Source organism: Lissotriton vulgaris, chromosome 2_1 (genome assembly GCF_964263255.1).
Source record: "Lissotriton vulgaris chromosome 2_1, aLisVul1.2, whole genome shotgun sequence".
Lineage (NCBI taxonomy): Eukaryota > Metazoa > Chordata > Amphibia > Caudata > Salamandridae > Lissotriton > Lissotriton vulgaris.
Window position 1 is genome coordinate 1,642,218,186 of NC_141687.1, and position 21,158 is coordinate 1,642,239,343.

Sequence of the window (21,158 nt, forward strand, 5' to 3'; positions counted from 1 at the left end):
TCAGGGTAGATGATTTGAATTGAATTCAGTTCAGTTTGATGCAAGGAGTATTACTTCATACTCCGTAGACTCTATACAACAAATTGTTACTTTTGTAGGTCTTAATAATAGTTCCAAAGGTCAAAGACCTTTTGATTTCTATATCCCTCAAACTCTTCCTCAGTATAGTAAGTCCTGGTGGCACACCAAGAAGGAGAAGAAAAGTGTGTCCGTTTTTTTTTTTTTAGGAATTCTTGGGTCAGACTCTTCACTCCTTATTCCCTTACATACACTTCCTGATTGAAATGCCAGTCTACCTGAGAATTCTTGGGTCAGACTTAGAAGACCTTCATCTCTGTTTGCTTTATATTGGTCTTTGTATAAGGCTCCACTCAGTTCTGCCAGGATATCTTACTGGTTAGTCATCATCAGTGTCTTCTCCAATTTTCCTAAATGACATCCCTGTTTGGCCCCATCCCTTAAAAAGATCAATCATTAGGGTTAGTGAGGAACATTAGCGTTAAGCATGTAAGATAAAAAGAATTCAGAACTCATGCCTCTCCATTAACAGGAATAGCTCTTCCTTCTCCTCTCAGCTTCACCGCTAGGATTTGCGCTCTAAACCACCATTCGAGAGCTTCCCCATGGCAACACTTCATGCCATCACTGTACAGCTGTGCTGCTAGCTCCAACGAAGTCAGCAATGCAGGACAGAAAGAGTACCATAGCATTCCCTGCCGCAGAAGCCCGTCTCTCTTGTGCATATACTAAGTTGAGTGGCGGTACCAGTCCACTGAGCAGATGCACATGCAGGGAAGGTCCTCTCCACTTCTCAACTTTCTAAAACTACGTAGAAAGTAAGTAAAAAGCTGAAAGTGGGAAACATAGGTATAGTTACTGTGCACAGAACTCCATATATGTCACCTAATTTAGTCAATACGGGTGAAACCAACTCTTCCTTGAGGAGATGGCTTTAGTAATGGTCGGCTGCAGAAATTACCAACTTGATAACCTTATATTAGGATACTCATTTGGCCATTTAAGGAACTTTATTGTGACCTCGTCACAAAACAGATGTCAAGTAAAAGCACAAAATAAAACCAAGCATGTCATTCGAGTTCAAACGTTTATTTGAAAATTTGTTGAAAAATGCAATACAAGAAGCAAAAGTGTTGAGCACTTACGATTCTAAACTCTAAGGCAACATTTTCTTTCAAAATTAACTACAAAAGTCCAAGAATGAACTAACGGGCCTGCTGCCTCAACTGGGCTCCAAAAAGATTTACCAGATTTAATATTTTTTTGTTGTTGCACAATTTCCCATGTTGCACATTTCGTAAAGAAAAATGTAAACAACTATTCTATACAATTTATAACTTGTTCTTAAAAAAATGTACAATGCTCCTTCATATTTTTTTTAAAAACTAAAATACATTTTGAGATTTCATTTATAAAAACAAGAAAAAGTCAGGGCTGAAACTAAGATTTGTGTTCTTGATTCAGCTGATCACAGTTTTAGGAAATTATACGAATTCCTACAACCATAAATTTATTGTAGAAATAATTTATTTGGGTAAAATTCGACCTGTACACCTTCGAACATATTCTGGCGTACAAGCTAAAACAGCTTCTTTGCACCAAACTACTGCACACAGTGGAAACACATTGAAAAGTTGGTTCTCCATGGTGAAAGTAGAACTAGCGCTTTGTAATCTCAGGCCATTCCTTATTGCACAATATCAAGAGTGTTGAAAATGGACAACATAGTGCCAAAGTAAGTGGCTGCAGGAGCCATAGTCAAACCCAAACACGATTTTCTTCTTGCAACTTCATTCGCTGAGACAATGACAAAGGCATAGGACACACTTGCAACTGGCATAGAGCAATGCATCCCATGTTGGTATCATTAAAATGTCTACTTGCATAGTGTAACAGCTTCTCAAAGCAACGCTGTTAAAGCAGTACACTCTTAAATGCTGATTTTAGCATGACAGGGTTTCCTAGATATGTTCAGATGGCACTGCAAAACCATTTTATTTTTGTTTTTTCTTCAATCACTGTTGAGGCATTCTTCTAAATTATACAAACACAATTATATAAATAACTTCCATAAAAGTGTATACATTACAATCAACAGTGACACAGATGGTCCACAAGCAGGCCAAGGACCTACCATCGGATACAGTGCCCGGGAACATTCAGTGCATGATTTGTGTTATCTGAAGACAACTTCTTGCACAGCTTCTTGGCTGCTAAGAAGGATTCTAAAACAAAAACATTAAAAGAACACCGGAAATGGGGCATTTCAATCTATAAATATCTGGCTTGGGTCGAAGATTTAACATAAACAAGGCTGTTTTGGGATGGGGAAAAGGGATTAGGAAGCTTCTGTTCATCATTCTGAACTCACAGAATTGGTAGTCTGCATTTGTGTAACAACCCTACCTTGAGCTACAACAGAAACGCAACGCTTCAATGGACGAAGCTTGGAGTGTCTACAGAATTTGCCACTGTGGTAACTTAAAGCAATGAGAATAGACTAAAAAATCAGTCCATCATGATGTGGAGCGGTTTAGCGTACCTCATAGTAAAAACATTTCTCTGGAAGTGGGAGCTTCTCCAGCAGGTTGTCGGCTTTCTCCACTTTATCAGTAACATCATCTCATTTCGGTGTTGTACTCCAGCAACTTCAACTTTCAGCATTGCTATGCTGGTTGTAACTTGTAATTTATGGACCTTGCCACGGAATATGGCAACATTGTAATTTTTTCCCACACTAGGGAGGGTCCAGACCAGTAGGCTTAGGAGGCACCGCTTTAAAGGAATGTTATCCTGCAGCTTTGAAAATAAGTTTTATACTACATGGCTACTGCTCTGCAATTCTTTAATATCAGAAAGGACGAGCTAACTTGCAAAATTCATGAATGTCTGATACCAAAACACTAGCCTTTAATGAAGCATATTTTTTTGATCAGGTGGGCACCTACAATATATTTACAAATATAAATATAAAAACAATTTAAACTACTGATACCTTCATTCACATGATTAATAATAATAATAATAATAATAATAACGTGGTACCCGTATATTACATTACTTTTTTTTATGTGTTTCAAGCAAGTTGCACATTTTCCTGATTACCCAATTACAATTTTATCTCATGTTGAACTGCGGAAGGTTGGGGAATTAATAAAAGACGCACACAGGGTGTCTGATCTGGTCAAACAATGGCATGTTTAGTATAAATATGAGGTTCCTCCACTCACCCTCAACTGTACTCTTGAAAAGAAGTGTGCGCAAATGTCTCAGATCGACTTGTAAACCCAACAATCCCATTGCTTCAGGTTGCACTGCAATATAACTGCCCAGGGGGAGGAAGTGAGGTGTCAGCCAAACGAGACTAGTGTCCAGCAAAGCTTCTAGGCAGCTGCTCAAGAAGAGCTGATCCAGCAAGGGCTGGATCACCTTAGGATCCACTTCATGGTAGATGGGTTTCGTTTCTTGAAATGAGAGCTGCATTTCCCAGTGTGGGCACCATGCTGCAGAGGGCGAGCAGCAGGATTCCCAACACAAGAGTTGAAAGTAGGGAAGGACCGATGCTCACGATAACTTCACAGCACATGTAAGTTGGCAACACCCAAACCTTAGATGCTCCCTTTTGCACCAGATGTGCACTCAACCATAAACTAACCAGAGTGCATCTGAGCTGCTTTATGGTGCGATTCAGAACTGATATGTACTCAGTCTTTCAATACCTGGAAACGTCTGCCTCAAAGTTCATAATTGTTGGGCTTTATGCTTTTCCAGTACATTCTCTCCCGAATCTCAAAGTTAGAGTGGGGCAAGCATGACAGAAGTCACAGAAAATGAGAATATAAGCAAAAAACTATTTGTTGAAAAGGCAACATCATTCCAAATCACCTATGGAGAGCAACTGGTTAGGCTGACATAATTTAAAATGGGCTTCACGTACTCGGCAGTGGGGATACCCATAAAGTGGTGGGATTGTGGGTACAGCAGATGTCAATCTGGATATTTGAAGATGACAAATGTAAGCCTCTTCTACATGGCACCACGAAAGTACGAATCTGTAAATAAATGTGTAATCTAGGAAGCCTACTAATAGAACTGCCCTCGCTCTTTTGCACCTGATGCTCACGCAGTAATCCAATGTCAGCCAAGACCTTTGGAGACCAGTGAGCAACTTAAACGTTCGTTTTTCTGGGACAAAACAAGAAAATCTACTTAATCCTTACATAGGCTGGAGCCCTGCAGACCCACAAAAAATAAGCCATATTTACTCAAATCTCTTATCCAAAGCAGATTCTCCTTCCACTGTACTGCTGGCAAATACCCTAGTACGGAATAAGCTTCAAGGGACATGGTTATTATTGAATTTGTGTTACACTCAAGGTCCTTCCTCCTTGGGCTGTTTCCAAACTATCCCCCCTTAAGCCATGCAATCACCTTAAATTCAAAAACAGCTCTCTCCAAAGTACGACGGCCAAAACATTTGGTGAAAAACCTGACCCCTGGAAAGTATGTTAACCACCCTAGAACGTTACCAGTAAATCCATATTTCATATGGGATTGATACAAAAATATTTGTTTGCAAAAAAATGAAAAGTGCTCACCTCTCTTGGTTCACACGCAGATAGGCCTTGACTAAAACAGTTACGACCGTATGCTAGCTGTCTAGGCCAGTCAGGTGATAATGTTTTTCAGACCGTGATAGGAGAACTGCCCTGCAGTGATTGCACATGATACTCTGGAGTCCACGCCAGTAAAACAAGTTTTTTTTGGTATTTTCTACGCCTTTGTAATAGACTGCCGTTAAAACATATAATAGGAATGTGGCACTAAAACACGTTAAAATAAATGCAAATGCCTGCAGAAATATTCAATATCACATTAACACAAACCTTCTAAAGGACAAAACAAATGCTTTTGTGAACATATCCCAATTAGCTAACAAGTGCAACGTGGCCATGGGGGTCAGCGTAGCTGTAACTGAGGTCATCACTTCAATGTTATTTTTTGTTTTGGCTGTGCCCAGTCTATCCCACAAGGACCTTACTTCTATTTAGGACCATGGAAATGCTTCTTTTGGGAGCAATATCCGAATAACTAATTAATCGGTTCCACACACAGCACCCACACTTCACAGCACGAGGAGTCTAGAAATGTGCTGCTCCCCGCGTGCCCCAGCTAAGGCTGCGCGTGGAAAGAGCTGTATGTAGAAGCTGCCAACGAGCCCCAGTACAAAACCTTATTACCTACGCTACGGGAACTGGTGATGAGGAATTGGTGATGAAGGTGAACATAAGAAAAAGCTTCTTGCTGAAGGTCATGTTTAACAGTTCAGGTCCTACCTCGAGGGCACTGTGGAATGCAAAAAAATGCATAAAAGCAACAATCTACTATGCACCAAATAAGCGGCCCTTGAGGTGCCCCAGGTTATGTATCATGGAAACATCCCATGGCTCTACAGGGCACACCAGTTACCAGAGCAGGGAATCTGAGTGAGGATACAAGGGACGTCTCTTGGAAGCAGTATACATTCCTTGCAGTATGTGAAGTTTCGGCATTGCAGATATTACTCTTTAAATGGCTGCATTGTGGGATTAATGCACACCTTCCCCGCCACATTCAGACCATGATTGAACGAAAAGTTGTATTGTTGGGTGGTTGACCCATCATAATTTGTCCACCTGGATTCCACTGGCAATGAGAGGGCAGTCAAACACACTCTCCGCCACAAGGGATGGCTAACAACACATTGGAGACAGTGGGACGTACTGTATGGCATATGCTGTATCACAAGAAGAAGAAACACGGATATTCGATTAAATAATCCACCATAGGAAGAGGAATTCTAGAATGTTCGTTCGTAGCTCCGCACACATAAAAAAATCATACTGCTGTAAGTATTCCTTATTTATAGTTCTTTGAACTTTGAGCTCGATAGAGCCAAGGAGTAGATTCCTGGATTTTGCTGGTTTTGTCGACGTCTTCTCCAAAAAAGGAAGTGGTATCCTAAAGTGAAGTAAAACAAAAAAAAATAATTGTCAATAAAATATATTTTCCAGTAGAAATCTTTGAGTACCATGTTTTTTGTTCTAAGAAACCTTCACCTGTTTGGTGACGTTTTAAAAGTTGCTACAAGTGTTAAAGGTTCTTCCCACCCCTTACATATAAAGTGCATCTGAGTCCTGACAGCAGAGAGGCTATGCTACAGAACAAAAAACTCGCAGTTTATTTGACTGGATTTGAAGGTCTTAAATATTACTAGATTAAAAATAACTAATACAAATTTAACTATGCTAGAAATGTGCTATCAATTTAAAATTACAACGATCGGGGTTCATATCTTCATCAATTACCCTTTGTTAGTCGGCTGGGAAGAAATACAACATAACAAAAAGTTATTTTTAGGGGACGAGGGATTTTGGGTATTAAAAAGCAATCCACGAGGTAACATTTTTCATTATGTTCAGACTGAAACTAATGGAACAGATGCTCAAAGGAGGATTGCATCATTCAAGCACACATGGACCTGAAATTCGTCTGATTGAAAAGATCACATTAAAAGGTAATCAAACCAATGAGTAACGCTTGTGCAAAATGTGAAGTGTAGCTTCTGCATCTGTTCCTCAATGCTGCTAAAGGTGCGTATCAAGAGAAAACCGCAGTTACCACCTTAGCGCTGGATCATACATAAAATTGTTAAACAATGAAGGGTGTATATAGGTGCAATAAAGAAAACGACCCATGTTGCAAAGCAGTGACCTTTTTTGCAGATTTACTGTCCTGCATATGCTTGGTGATGAAGATTCTCATAAATCCGTTCTTTCATGGTAAACACTCGAGGACCGCAATGACTTAAAACAGAGAGCCTCCTCAACCAACGAGGGATGAAAACTACCGGCATGCAGTATTTCTTTTATTTATTTGTGTGATTAATAAAAACCAGTACAAAAACAATTCTGTATGCTAAAAACATTGGAAGGATGACATGCATAAAAGATGCATTAGCAAGGCAGGGCAAATGCAGGTGATGTACACTAGCGTTTCCCTGCAGGAGGAAAAAAGCCTGCATAGGTTATTTGAGGTTTCCCTTTTATGTGCAGGTGGACAGTCCAAGGGTGGTAGCCCCCCAAGCCTATATCGAATCAGCTATTGTTTGACATGCGTTGACATGCATGTATTTGCGACAGGATGCAGTCCCTGCTTGATATAGCTACATAGAGCCAATTAGGTGTGCAAGGGTGAAGCATTTTTTAGGTCAAGCCTGGGAGGCGCATGCGCTGCTCTGCAAACCATGCCTTATTCAGGTAGCGAAGTGAAGCTCCACCCATATTTTTCATTGGCTTGTGTCATTGTCCACTGCAAACTGCAGCTTTTCATTGGTCAATAGGCTTCATAGTCCCTCCTTTGTACCGTCCTGTCTCATTTTGTAACCTCCCATGGCGACACCCCCGTCACATGTGTTGTTGCTCGGTAGGCTTTAATTACAGCCTCTGAGCATTATTTTCTCAAATTCCTTTGTCCTGCCTGCAACAGCAGTCAGGGTACACCCTCTCTAAACCCTTTAAAAAAACTTTATAGCACAGGCGCAGCATTTGCCATGCAATAGGTCTTGCATTTGCGAGAGTTTAAGCTATTGGCATTGTTAATGACAACGCCTTTTATTTGTCTGTTTCAAAAGCAACACATAAATAACAGCCATTATCATTTACAATGTCAATAGCTCAAACTCTTGTAAATGCAAGACATATTGAATTGCAAATGCTTGTTTTGTTTGTCGGCTATCCATGAAATCTAATGCACCATGCACTAATACTGGCATGCACACTTTCTTGCTTTTCAGGTCTGAAGACTGCAGGCCTCTGATATACACAAAGCTGGAAGCTCATCCACTCTTCCTGTAAAAGCATTGGCAGCCTGGAACACGGTCTTCCAAGTAGTTCATTGTGATCACGAGAAACCATACATTCCAATAACTTAAGCAAGACATGAGACTGAGCATAATGATCTTTGAAGTTGGAGGCTATCTATGGCATAGGCCAATAAAATGGTGCGTAGGGGAAGAGTTGGGAGAACACTTGCAAGGTCCAGCTAGATATGTTAGCTGAAATATCTGGGCAAGTAAGCTTTAAGTGCATCCACATGGATAGCCAATTCGGTTAAATACACAGTGAGAACCAATGATCCATTTTTTGTCCCAAACTACATACCAAATAGTGCTAACTATGGGGAAAATGTCGTTATACAACCCAGGATTTCATACCACAAGGAGCTACCTGCGACAACATGACATTTGACCATTTGATTTTGCAACAGCCACCAGAAGCCTACACCATAGCCTTCTAGCTTAATCCAAAATGTACAAGTGACAACACTTTTTTCAGGCAACACTAAAGTAAAGTCAAATGTCCTGTGTGGTATGGAACCATGTCCATTTCTAGAAGAAACTAAGATATTTCATCGCAATTGCTGCCAAAGATGGCAGGAAATCTCTAAGTGAACAATGCCTTGACAGGGTTGCAACAGAAAACTGAAGAGGCACAGTTGAGGAGTCTGCACAATTACAAACAAAGGAGAATACTAGGTGGTGAGGAAATGATTATCAGTTTCCAGTCATTTCCCCTTTGAGGACAGTGAGTAAATCGGGCACATGCATAGTTGCTTGGAAGCTGGGCCTTTGACCTTCTGCCTTTGCATGGGTTTACTTGCTGCATGTCTCAAAAACAATGGGCCATAGGAACTTCCCTCTGGGGGTAAAAGAAAAGCAATGTTTTAAGATGGAGTGTTAAGGTTAAATAATAAAAAAGAAAACAGAGGCATCAAATTCCTAAGTGTTTATGATTATGCCTTGTAAATGAGAACTTAGTGGAGAGGAGAGAACTCCAAGTTGGAATTGTTAGTGTTTGAGGGTTATATTAAAGGTGCTTAGAATGGCGGCTGTTCTTAGATCGAAGGCAAATGTTTCTACTGGAGGGGTGTTAGGATCAAATGTCCTGAAGATTGATGAGTTGCACACAGGTTTTGGTAAAGGGGGGTTGCTGTTAGGTTTGAAGGCCACGGGGCAGTCAGAGTGCAGTGCGAGTTATACTGCACAATAAGTTTTACTGCCCAAGGTTATAAACTAGTATGAACACAAGAATAAGGCATTTCGGAATGAGATGAGGTAGACAATCAGTCAGCCTGCTTGATATTGATTGACAAAGTTTAGCTGAATTGAGGAGTAAGGTCTTTTGCAAAAGTCCATCTCCTGACTTTGACGCAATGGGATATCAATTTGAACAGACCCCATCTGAATAATGTATATTGAAGAATACTGATCAACCGTCTGCTTGTGAGGGCCCAGATGTGAAGCTAACATAACTTGGAATTAAAACAAAATCTTACAAGTACTTGTCACACACCACATGGAAAGGGTTACCCATTGTGTCTTCATTTTCAAACAATGGTTAGGCTCATGGTCCATCTCATGGAGTTTCACCTATTAGAATTATCATCACTCACTGTTGCTGTGAGGCAGGGAACACGCTATTTTCTTTATTCAGCCATCATTATGCTTCCTCTGCACTGAACTCCTGCTGAATCAGATGGTGCAGTAGACTTGGACAACATGATTATCAAATCCCCAGACACAGGAATGAGGTGCGCCAGTGGCTCTCACAAGCTATAGAGGAGTCCTAAGCTAGGACCCAAACATCTGGCCCAATGCATGGCACTGACGATGTGCAGTGGAAGGTGCAGAGCAGGTAAATAGCTCAACATAGACAATTTTGCAGGGGTATGATGGTCAAACTGAGGCAGCAACGGAGGAGATATTTTTTCTGGCCCCTTTCGCAAGGGAGACCATGGACTGATTCTGTAAGCAATCCCCCTAGAGGACTAGAAGATAAACTCCTAGACAGTATTCCAGTTTTGCGAGGTGCAGGCCAGGGTGCACCTCGCTCCCACTCTGTTCATCTTATATATCAATGACGTGGTTTGGTGAATTATCATAATGATTCCCCCCTAGCCTTAATAACAAGAAAGTCCCTTTCTGCTTTTCGCAGATGACTCCATCCTTATTTCCAAGACCCCAATGGATCTGAAACCAAAATTAACAATTTTATGAGGCTCTGTAAAACTAGAGTTCTTGAACTGAACCCAACAAAAAACTAATTTATAGTGTTCGGACCTGGGTCTGTCAATAACTGCACATTTAGAGCTGGGAATTACATTTTTGAAAGAGTCCACAGTATCAATTACTTGCCTGACTTGGTATCAGGCTCTCCTCAAGTGGAAACCCCAACTTACCAAAAGTTAATTTCTCATCCAACAAAGATCTAAAGCCATTCTCCGACTGCATTAAGAAGACACACTCTCACTCAGTATCGCCTGCACTGGAGGTCTTATCGAGTGAAAACCTAGAGCGCCACATTTCATGGTTCTGGTGGTTCGATGATAGTCAGCAATTGGCTATTGAGGAGAACACTTTAGCAAGATCTCTCATAGTATGTCCGGTTAGTACCCATTTAATTTCACTCTTTCGTGATCTGGGTATTAAAAGGATCTCCAACTCGACAGCATTAAAACAAGTAGTATATTGGATTTGTCTCTGGACAAACGCCTGAGTTTAAGGAGATTAGGGACTCTGTTAGGGAACTAGAAGGCATAAACAATGCCAGGCAGCTTCCTGGCTCAAATGTGTATTTAATTGGTTCCAGAGGATAGGAGTCCAGAGGTTCCAGGATGATCCCAATACCATCTGCAAGGCTGATGCTATTAATCTGAAGTCTCAATTCTGGCTTATGTATCCGAACTACTTGCTCTGGCCACAACTAATGGGCGTTTGACAGACCAGTTCCTTGCAGTCAAGCTTACGCCATCCTTTGAGCCGTTTTTAGGTCTCGTGTTTACCATTCCGCAGGAATGGGAAATGGGGAGAATTCAAGTCAGCAAAATCCTCTTCAAACCACGGGCTTTCAGCAGCGGTTTTCTTTAAGTTCACGTGAATCACGTGAATAAACATGCACGCGCATCGGCAGCATTTCTCCTGCAGGCTCGCAATAGGCTCTCCTTCCTCCCCACATCAAAGGCATCAATCACCCTCCCACAGGCTTCCCCAGCGCTGCCCCGCCCCCTGCTTCACAGCCAGGCCATCTGTTCCCTGCCAGACCTCTCACACCTCCGTCACAGCATGCCTGTGTACTTCAAAGGCTTATCACTTCACACGGCCGGCCGCAGGCCGTGCAACCAGAGCACTTCAGTTGGTGTGCAGCCCCCCTCCAAGCACTGCCTTGTTACTCTCGGCAGCCGTGAGTCCCTAAACACTTTTTATATTTAATTAGCAGCAGCAGCATTTCTCCTGCGCCAGGCCACATCAAAGGCTCTGTGCTGCTTTCACCCACACAGCAACACTTACAGACACGCAACGCCTCTCACACCCACGCAAGCCCACTATCATCCACGCAACACCACACTCACCCACGCAACGCCACTCACTCACACCCACGCAGTGCCACTTTCACCCACACAGCACCACTTTCAGACACGCAACGCCACTCACACCCACGCAAGCCCACTATCACCCACGCAATGCCACACTCACCCAAGCAACGCCACTCACCCAAGCAACGCCACTCACACACGCAACACAGCTCATCCACACAACGCCACTCATCCACGCAACGCCACTCATCCACGCAACGCCACTCATCCACACAACGCCACTCATCCACACAACGCCACTCACACACGCAACGCCACTCACCCACGCAACGCCACTCACCCAGGCAACGCCACTCACCCACGCAATACTACTCACCCATGCAACGCCACTCACCCCGCAACGCCACTCACACACGCAACGCCACTCACACACGCAATGCCACTCACCCACGCAACGCCACTCACCCACGCAACGCCACTCACCCACGCAACGCCACTCACCCACGCAACGCCACTCACACACGCAACGCCAATCACACAAGCAACGCCAATCACCCACGCAACGCCACTCACCCACGCAACGCCACTCACAGACGCAACGCCACTCACCCACGCAACGCCACTCACCCACGCAACGCCACTCACCCACGCAACGCCACTCACCCACGCAACGCCACTCACACACGCAACTCACACACGCAACGCCACTCACACACGCAACGCCTCTCACACCCACGCAGTGCCACTTTTACCCACACAGCACCACTTTCAGACACACAACGCCACTCACACCCACGCAAGCCCATTCTCACCCACGTAGTGCCACTTTTACCCACACAGCACCACTTTCAGACACACAACGCCACTCACACCCACGCAAGCCCATTCTCACACACGCAACGCCACTCACCCACGCAACGCCACTCTCCCACGCAAACGCCACTCACACATGCAACGCCACTCACACACGCAACGCAACTCACTCAAAGCCACTCACACACATGCAGTGCCACTTTCACCCACACTGTGCAGTGCACAATAGGTCTCGCAGTAGGAAAGTTGGAGCTATTGGTTTTGTAAATGACAAAGCCCTTTATGTTTTTAAAATGAAAACAAAAATAAAAGGCATTGTTATTTGCAATTGTAATAGCTCCAACTTTCCTACTGCGAGACCTATTGGCAACGCCAGTGCTTGTTAGATTTTATTGCACCACCGTTAGTCAAAAGCCTATATATGTGCGCTTTTGGCTCGGTAGCCTGCCACTGAAACCCTTCACAAGTCTGTGGAAACGGGACTCAGGCTTTATGTGTGCCCGGCCTGTTGATTGGCTCCAGAGACTAAGGAACATATCCTGTTCTTTTGCACTGAATATTCAGGCTCTCGACACAAGAGGATACACCCTGTTTTCCTGGATCTAGGGGTGACCAAACATCTTATTGCGCATAGGATCCTGAAATAGGATACTTCGTTAGCTTCTAGCCCTTATTTGGATAATGTTTGGTCCAGACGCAAATCCATTCTTTCTGCCATAGTCCATTGATAAGGGGGAATACTTATAGCCTGCCGCGGAGGGCTATACTGGCTATTAAAGGCCCTCTCCAGCGTTGAAGGCCCGAGCCGAAGGCGAGGGCCTTTAACAAGGGAGAGGGATTTTAATAGCCGGTATAGCCCAGCTACGAAGGGCTATAAGGCTATTGGAACATTCTGCCACTAGAGGGTAGAATGTTCTAACAAATAAAACAAAGCCTTATGGGAGCACGAGGGGATTGGAATCCCCTCAGGCTCCCTGAAGCCTTTGCTCACAGCCAGAGCTGTGAACACAAACGCATTGGAATGTTGGAGCTCCAGGCTTATACCATCCATTATAAACCCGGAGCACTCCATTATTTTCAATGGAGCTCCCAACATTCCAAAGTTCTAAATTTTATTATGTATTCCCAAGTCTGGAAGTTGTAATTGTGCTGGTAGTTTAGTATCTTGTATAATAGTTTTTTTATACCTTACACTATAGAACTGATTTATTTATTTTATAACTCTTTCTTTCTGTGACCTTGATTATTTAGGAACCATTTGGCAGATGGAATGTTTTAATGACATTGTTTAAGCTTATTTACCTTTTGTGTTTTTATTGCTATTAAAAGGCTAGCTTGTATTATGCCCATTGCAATTTTTGCACTCTTAAAAATTACACTGCTATAACTTTCAACCATATGCATTTTTATGGATCAATACTGAACCTGGATGGACCTGTTTTCTTGGTTGTATTATTATTGAAATGATTGATTTTATACTATGCTGTTTTACTTACAAAGTTGTATCCACATGTGTGCTTTGATGGTTCTGTGAACCAAATAAAGTCTTTTTTATTGATTGACTAGAAGATGCAGATTGTCTGCGTCTGTGCTCATTATTTAGTCTTACAAAGACGACAGCTGTGAGCCTCCAAGAACTCTAGTTGTCATCTGGGAGTATTTATAAGCCAAAGTGTCATAGTGAGGTGGCAGGCATCTACTAGTCACCTTCACCTGACATCCCACTGAAGAGAACTTGTGAGAGCCCACTACCCACATGAAATTACCAAAAGACCTTTAGCTGATGTAAAAATTCAAGTTCACCCTAAACGTTTTTTTTCTTGTAGAGGAGAATGCAGTACCCCAGATGCCTCCCTTACGTGCTGTTTTTTCTGTAAAGCCAACTACCATTAAAATAAATAAAAAATGCTGAGCATTTTAGTCCAAAGCAAACCCCCGAAAACTCCAATGTGTGGATGAAACTTGAAATTAGGGTTCTCGGTTTTATGGTGTTTAGTTTTTTTAACATTTCCATCTGTATTTATCCATATTTATATTTTTGCCATCTTATTAGTATTTACCCAGATTTATTTTGTATTTTGAGATGAAATAAAGTCGTAAAGTTTTATGTTTCCACATTTAATTAAATGCTAAACATGCTCTCATTTTGATGCCTGTCAGAAGCCAAATATAACCTATCACTACACCTATAGGTAAATATTAAAATTATATTACATGATACCAAATGCCCGGATTTGAGGAAATCTCTTCCTGTTTTTCACTTACCATGTTATCTTTTGGGCTGTTGGCCTGGAATTCATTAAAGACAGCATGGAGAGTCAGTCACAAAAAGCCCAATTTTCTGTATTTTTCCACATAAAAAAATACAGAGAAGCAGCACATTGTTTTGGTCTGTATTTATCTGGATAAGTGAGTAAAAAGGAAAACTGGGAGCCTTACTCCTAAAAAACGAAAGAAATCCACCGGCTGAATTGCATCCAGCAACAGGATAGTGAAGGAATTTCAAATGAGGGTGTGGACAAGCTTTGTAAACAGCCATTTTCAAGATCGTGGTCTGTCCACAGGATGCTATCTGAGATTCCCAATACAAGATGAAGCACAATCTTTCCCTGTGACCTCAGTTCCTGTTGGAATCCTGTATAAGAAGGACTCGCACCAAATTCATTTCCTTCGTTTTTGTTCTTTGCCCGTGCTATTTGTGCTAACCTTGGCGCTATTTGCTACCTAATTTTTAAGTTTGATCTAGAGACCGTTTTAGATGTCTCACCAGTCTAATGTTTTCCAAAATGTTCATAATGAAAACAGCTTTCCTTGTTTCAATGTTCGTGGGCAAACCATGGTTATCTATGGTTTACACATGAACAGCCAGCCAATATATATATATATGATCATCTCACAAACACCAAACATAATATCTTTTTAACTAACTTCCCATCTTATGAAGATGGTAAGCAAATGAGGAAAAACAATATAATTGTTTTTAAGGAAGATTCCTCAAAAGAGCAACTGAGCCTCTTTTATCAATGCAATCTGAGTTCATGTCATCTGGCAGATGCAATCACAGCAGATGAAAAAGATCAAGAAGCATGCTGGCATAATCCCCAACACAGACGCCACACCAATCGTCACTGGACGATTACTGGAGCACGTGAGAAGCACACAATACATTTTCTTCTCGGTTCCTTGAATTATTAAAATACCTTCTCAAGAGATGGCAGTATGGTGATGATTAAAAATAGTACCAAGAAAATGGCCACTTAGTCCGGGAGCTCCGGGGTTGTTTCAGCCCTGATATAAAATCCGCACACTAATCCGCAGAATTGGAGTCCACTGAGGGGCTTCCCCAGCATCGGAACGCGAGCAGCGCCCACCAGAGTGGTTCCGGTTAAAATCGGCTGCCGACATTTACAGATACCGCCGACTGGACAACTGTGGCCTAGTGAGGCCTACTAGACCGGGAACTGTATTAATTATAGCAGCCGGCGGTGGATTCACAGAGCCGCACGGGTCAGCAGCGCCGAGGACCTGGGTCGCACTGATGCTGGCTCCGGCCCCCTCCGCGCCTCTGGCGGTGCCCTCTTTGATCCTCTGGAGGCGGCATACGAATGGCTGGAGGGATGGCGCCCGGTGAATAGAAAGGAACGAAGACCTAAATCACAGCGCCGCCGAGAGGGAGAAGACGCACCAGATGATCTGGGCTCTGGTGGCCAAGAGCCCCACCGGGGTTTTACCCTGGAGGATGAGTGAGAATGACCGTGCTGCGTCTACTCCTTTGTATCAGATGCGGCAACATTACTGTTGACATTCCAGCTGTCTTGTGATCGTGGACTGGGGTGAGCCTGTGGGACTCCAACAAAGGCGGACGCCTCGTAGGACTCTTTCCCCTGAAACGCAAGTATTGCAACTGTGGGTGGGAAGAAGCGCTCTGCTAAGTTGGGATGGCGGGCAGTTGTAGGTTCGCTGAGCAGGGAGGCAGGGAGGGGGGATGGATCTAGGGGTGGGAAGGTACTTGTTGCATCTGATTCTGTTGTCACTGTTGAATGGGTGGGGTTTTTCCTTTCGTTTGTTGACATTCCTTTTTATGGGACAGCTCTATGTTACGCTATGTCAGCTCTGCGGGACACTTGCAGTACTGGATCTCTGACACGCCTTCCCTCTGCTAACATATTTACAACAAGGGGTGGTGAGGGACAGAGTCTCTGAATTAAGCAGAAAGCTCTCACCCAGTCAAGAGATCAGGGCTAGATCCAACACCGTTTTTTAGCTCACTGCACCATCCCAGTTTCAGAACCTGGCTGTATGCAAATTAGTCTGTTCCTGTCCCAGTGCATGATGGGAACAGGGCAAACCAAACTACAAAAGCCAATTCTTACACTGGGAAGGAAACAAGCTCCCGGGGACCGGTTTCTGGCATTACAGCCGTCTTCGGCCCGGTTTGCTTGAATCCTGATGGTGCAATGAACAAGGGTCTCACATCTGAGAATACCCTTCCACGCTTAGGGTGGACAAAAATATTTACAACAAGGGGTGGTGAGGGACAGAGTCTCTGAATTAAGCAGAAAGCTCTCACCCAGTCAAGAGATCAGGGCTAGATCCAACACCGTTTTTTAGCTCACTGCACCATCCCAGTTTCAGAACCTGGCTGTATGCAAATTAGTCTGTTCCTGTCCCAGTGCATGATGGGAACAGGGCAAACCAAACTACAAAAGCCAATTCTTACACTGGGAAGGAAACAAGCTCCCGGGGACCGGTTTCTGGCATTACAGCCGTCTTCGGCCCGGTTTGCTTGAATCCTGATGGTGCAATGAACAAGGGTCTCACATCTGAGAATACCCTTCCACGCTTAGGGTGGACAAAAATATTTACAACAAGGGGTGGTGAGGGACAGAGTCTCTGAATTAAGCAGAAAGCTCTCACCCAGTCAAGAGATCAGGGCTAGATCCAACACCGTTTTTTAGCTCACTGCACCATCCCAGTTTCAGAACCTGGCTGTATGCAAATTAGTCTGTTCCTGTCCCAGTGCATGATGGGAACAGGGCAAACCAAACTACAAAAGCCAATTCTTACACTGGGAAGGAAACAAGCTCCCGGGGACCGGTTTCTGGCATTACAGCCGTCTTCGGCCCGGTTTGCTTGAATCCTGATGGTGCAATGAACAAGGGTCTCACATCTGAGAATACCCTTCCACGCTTAGGGTGGACAAAAATATTTACAACAAGGGGTGGTGAGGGACAGAGTCTCTGAATTAAGCAGAAAGCTCTCACCCAGTCAAGAGATCAGGGCTAGATCCAACACCGTTTTTTAGCTCACTGCACCATCCCAGTTTCAGAACCTGGCTGTATGCAAATTAGTCTGTTCCTGTCCCAGTGCATGATGGGAACAGGGCAAACCAAACTACAAAAGCCAATTCTTACACTGGGAAGGAAACAAGCTCCCGGGGACCGGTTTCTGGCATTACAGCCGTCTTCGGCCCGGTTTGCTTGAATCCTGATGGTGCAATGAACAAGGGTCTCACATCTGAGAATACCCTTCCACGCTTAGGGTGGACAAAAATATTTACAACAAGGGGTGGTGAGGGACAGAGTCTCTGAATTAAGCAGAAAGCTCTCACCCAGTCAAGAGATCAGGGCTAGATCCAACACCGTTTTTTAGCTCACTGCACCATCCCAGTTTCAGAACCTGGCTGTATGCAAATTAGTCTGTTCCTGTCCCAGTGCATGATGGGAACAGGGCAAACCAAACTACAAAAGCCAATTCTTACACTGGGAAGGAAACAAGCTCCCGGGGACCGGTTTCTGGCATTACAGCCGTCTTCGGCCCGGTTTGCTTGAATCCTGATGGTGCAATATAGCCAGGTTCTGAGCTGGGATGGGGCAGTGAGATAAATAACGGTGATGGATCAAGCCCGGATCTTTGGACTGGGTAAGAGTGGTCTGCTTAATTCAGACACTCTGTTCATCACCACCCCCTTTTCTGTATCAATTTTGGCCACTATAGGTGTGGCAGGGTATACTCAGACATGAGTCCCTTTCTCACTGCTCCATCAGGATTCAAGCAAGCCGGGCCGAAGAGGCTGAAATGCCAGAAACCGGTCCCTGGTAGCTTGTCTCCTTTCTGGTGAAGAATTGGCTTGGTAGTTTGGTCTGCCCTGTTCCCATGATGCACTGGGCCAGGGACAGACTAATTTGCATATAGCCAGGTTCTGAGCTGGGATGGGGCAGTGAGATAAATAACGGTGATGGATCAAGCCCAGATCTTTGGACTGGGTAAGAGTGGTCTGCTTAATTCAGACACTCTGTTCATCACCACCCCCTTTTCTGTATCAATTTTGGCCACTATAGGTGTGGCAGGGTATACTCAAGACATGAGTCCCTTTCTCACTGCTCCATCAGGATTCAAGCAAGCCGGGCCGAAGAGGCTGAAATGCCAGATACCGGTCCCTGGTAGCTTGTCTCCTTTCTGGTGAAGAATTGGCTTGGTAGTTTGGTCTGCCCTGTTCCCATGATGCACTGGGCCAGGGACAGACTAATTTGCATATAGCCAGGTTCTGAGCTGGGATGGGGCAGTGAGATAAATAACGGTGATGGATCAAGCCCGGATCTTTGGACTGGGTAAGAGTGGTCTGCTTAATTCAGACACTCTGTTCATCACCACCCCCTTTTCTGTATCAATTCCCTCTGCTAACGGCTGAAACCAATTCGCAGGAATTGCAGGCTCCTCTGCCGGCTCTCACTCTGCTTACCTGGAATGTCCGTGGGTTGGGAGATAAGGTGAAGAGGGTTCTAGTGCTGCAGTATCTGAAACGTTGTGGCCCAGCGGTGGTCTTTCTGCAGGAAACACATTTGGTGGGGTCGACAGTCCAGGTTATGGATAGGTGGGGTTATAAGATGGTGGCCCATGCTGAATTCTCTTCAGGTTCTAGGGGCACGGGGATACTTGTAAAGAAAAACTTCCCCCTGATGATGCAGCAAACACGAGTGAACGATCAGGGTCGATTTGCGGCGTTGACCTGTCAATGGGAGGGTCGGCTGTTCAATCTTGTCTCTGTGTATGTACCCCGGCACTCCACGCGAAAGCTCACTCAGCTCTCACGGCATTTCTGCTGACACTACCGGTTGCAACACTTTTGGTGGGGGGCGACTTTAATGACATCATTGACGGAACCCTGGACAGATTCCCTGTTAGGGCGGTGCCGCAGTATGGGCAACGTATTCTTGGTCTGGTGGACGCCCTTGGTCTTACACCCGGATGAGACACGCTTTACTTTCTACTCCCCAGTGCACACCTGTCTCACACGCATTGACTATTTTCTAGTGTCTGCGGACGCCTTGAGAGGTGTGGAGGAGGTCACTATACGTCCGAGGGGTATTTCAGATCATGCCCCAATTTTTGTAAAATACACCCATCATCAAACTGGTAGAAGGCGAATGTTCCAGACACACGCCGGATTCCTTCAGGTGGTCCCTGTCATGACAGCACTCACACGTACCACTAAGCAATTCTTCCAAGAAAATCAAGGTTCGTGGACTCTACTAGTATGCTCTGGGAGTCGTATAAGGTGGTCCTGCGGGCACAAGCAATAGCCTCAATCACGGGGTACAAGAGGGAGCAGCGAGCGACTTTGGACGGCCTTGAGGCAGAATTGTACCTGGCCGTTGCGGATCAGGAGGCTCACCCATCTCCGGGAGCTGCCCATGCGGTTCAGCTCAAACAAACCGAGGTCCTGACCCTACAGAGGGAACTGGTACAAGCTCGGACCCAAGCCACTCGGCATAGGATATATGAGCTGGGAGATAAGGCAGGGAAGATGCTAGCCTGGCTACACAAAAAGGAAAGAGCGAGCAAGGTCATTGCGCAATTGATGTCCCCCACTGGCTCCGTGATATCTGATCCCGATGGTATAGTCAATATTCTGGCTGACCATTATGAACAAATGTACGCTCCCCAGGCCTCATACATGGTCGCGGAGGCGTACGACTACATTAAAGATCTCACGATACCTAAGCTCTCCTAGGAGGCAGCGCTTCTGTTGGAGGCGGATATTACGACTGATGAGGTGCAGGCCGCTACCTATGCACTGGCGTCCGGTAAGGCGCTGGGTCCAAACGGACTTCCAGTGGAACTTCATAAAAGAACAGTACAAACGACAGCCCCCTTTTTCCTGAGTATGTTATCTGATAGCCTCGAGCGAGGGGAGCTGCCGAGAGATCAGCGACTAGCGACGATTGTCGCAATTCACAAACCAGGCAGGCCGGCGACGGACTGTGCCTCCTACCGTCCGATATCTTTTATCAATGCGGAGCCCAAAATACTAGCCAAATTGCTGGTGTTACGATTGACTCTGCATCTCGCGTCTTTGGTCAGCCCGGACCAATCTGGTTTCATGCCACATCGGAGCACGGCCCTTAACCTCCGTCGGCTCCATGCAGTCATGGCACGTGCAACACTTATAGAGGAACCTGCAGTCATCTTCTCGCTGGACGCTACTATGGCGTTCGATACGGTTGAGTGGCCTTATTTATTCGCAGTGCTCCAACATATGGGGTTTGGTCCCAAGTTCTGCGCCTGGATTTATTTATTATATACTAAACCCCTGGCGCATGTTGCTGCCAATGAACACATTTCACGTGACTTCCCTCTCGGCCGTGGCACAAGGCAGGGGTGCCCGCTGTCTCCGTTGCTGTTTGCACTGCTTTTGGAGCCTCTCGCAATTTGGATCAGGTGGAAGCCCTCTATCAAAGGGATCCGCTGGTCTGATGGGTGGGAGGATCGTATATCCCTGTACGTGGATGATATACTTTTATATCTCACCTCCCCCAAAAAATCTATTCTTGAATTATTAAATGTCTGTGAGAAGTTCGGTAGAGTATCCGGTTACAAGATCAACTGGACTAAGTCTGTCCTTCATGTTCTTG

At 44.6% G+C, this 21,158-nt stretch overlaps 1 protein-coding gene across 11 annotated transcripts in view; it reads right to left on the reverse strand.

The window, feature by feature from the left end:
* Positions 1-1,091: 1,091 nt before the first annotated feature.
* LOC147732987 (protein 4.1-like) overlaps positions 1,092-21,158 on the reverse strand; it is a 586,946-nt gene continuing 566,879 nt past the window's right edge. For 7 of the 11 annotated variants that reach the window (XM_086957537.1, XM_086957534.1, XM_086957531.1 and 4 more), the window contains one exon: positions 3,159-6,018. The gene's annotated coding sequence lies outside the window, so the exon portion shown is untranslated. Of the gene's footprint in view, positions 6,019-21,158 lie in introns of all 11 variants that reach the window. The other 4 variants (XM_086957538.1, XM_086957536.1, XM_086957532.1 and 1 more) reach the window with 1 other exon arrangement.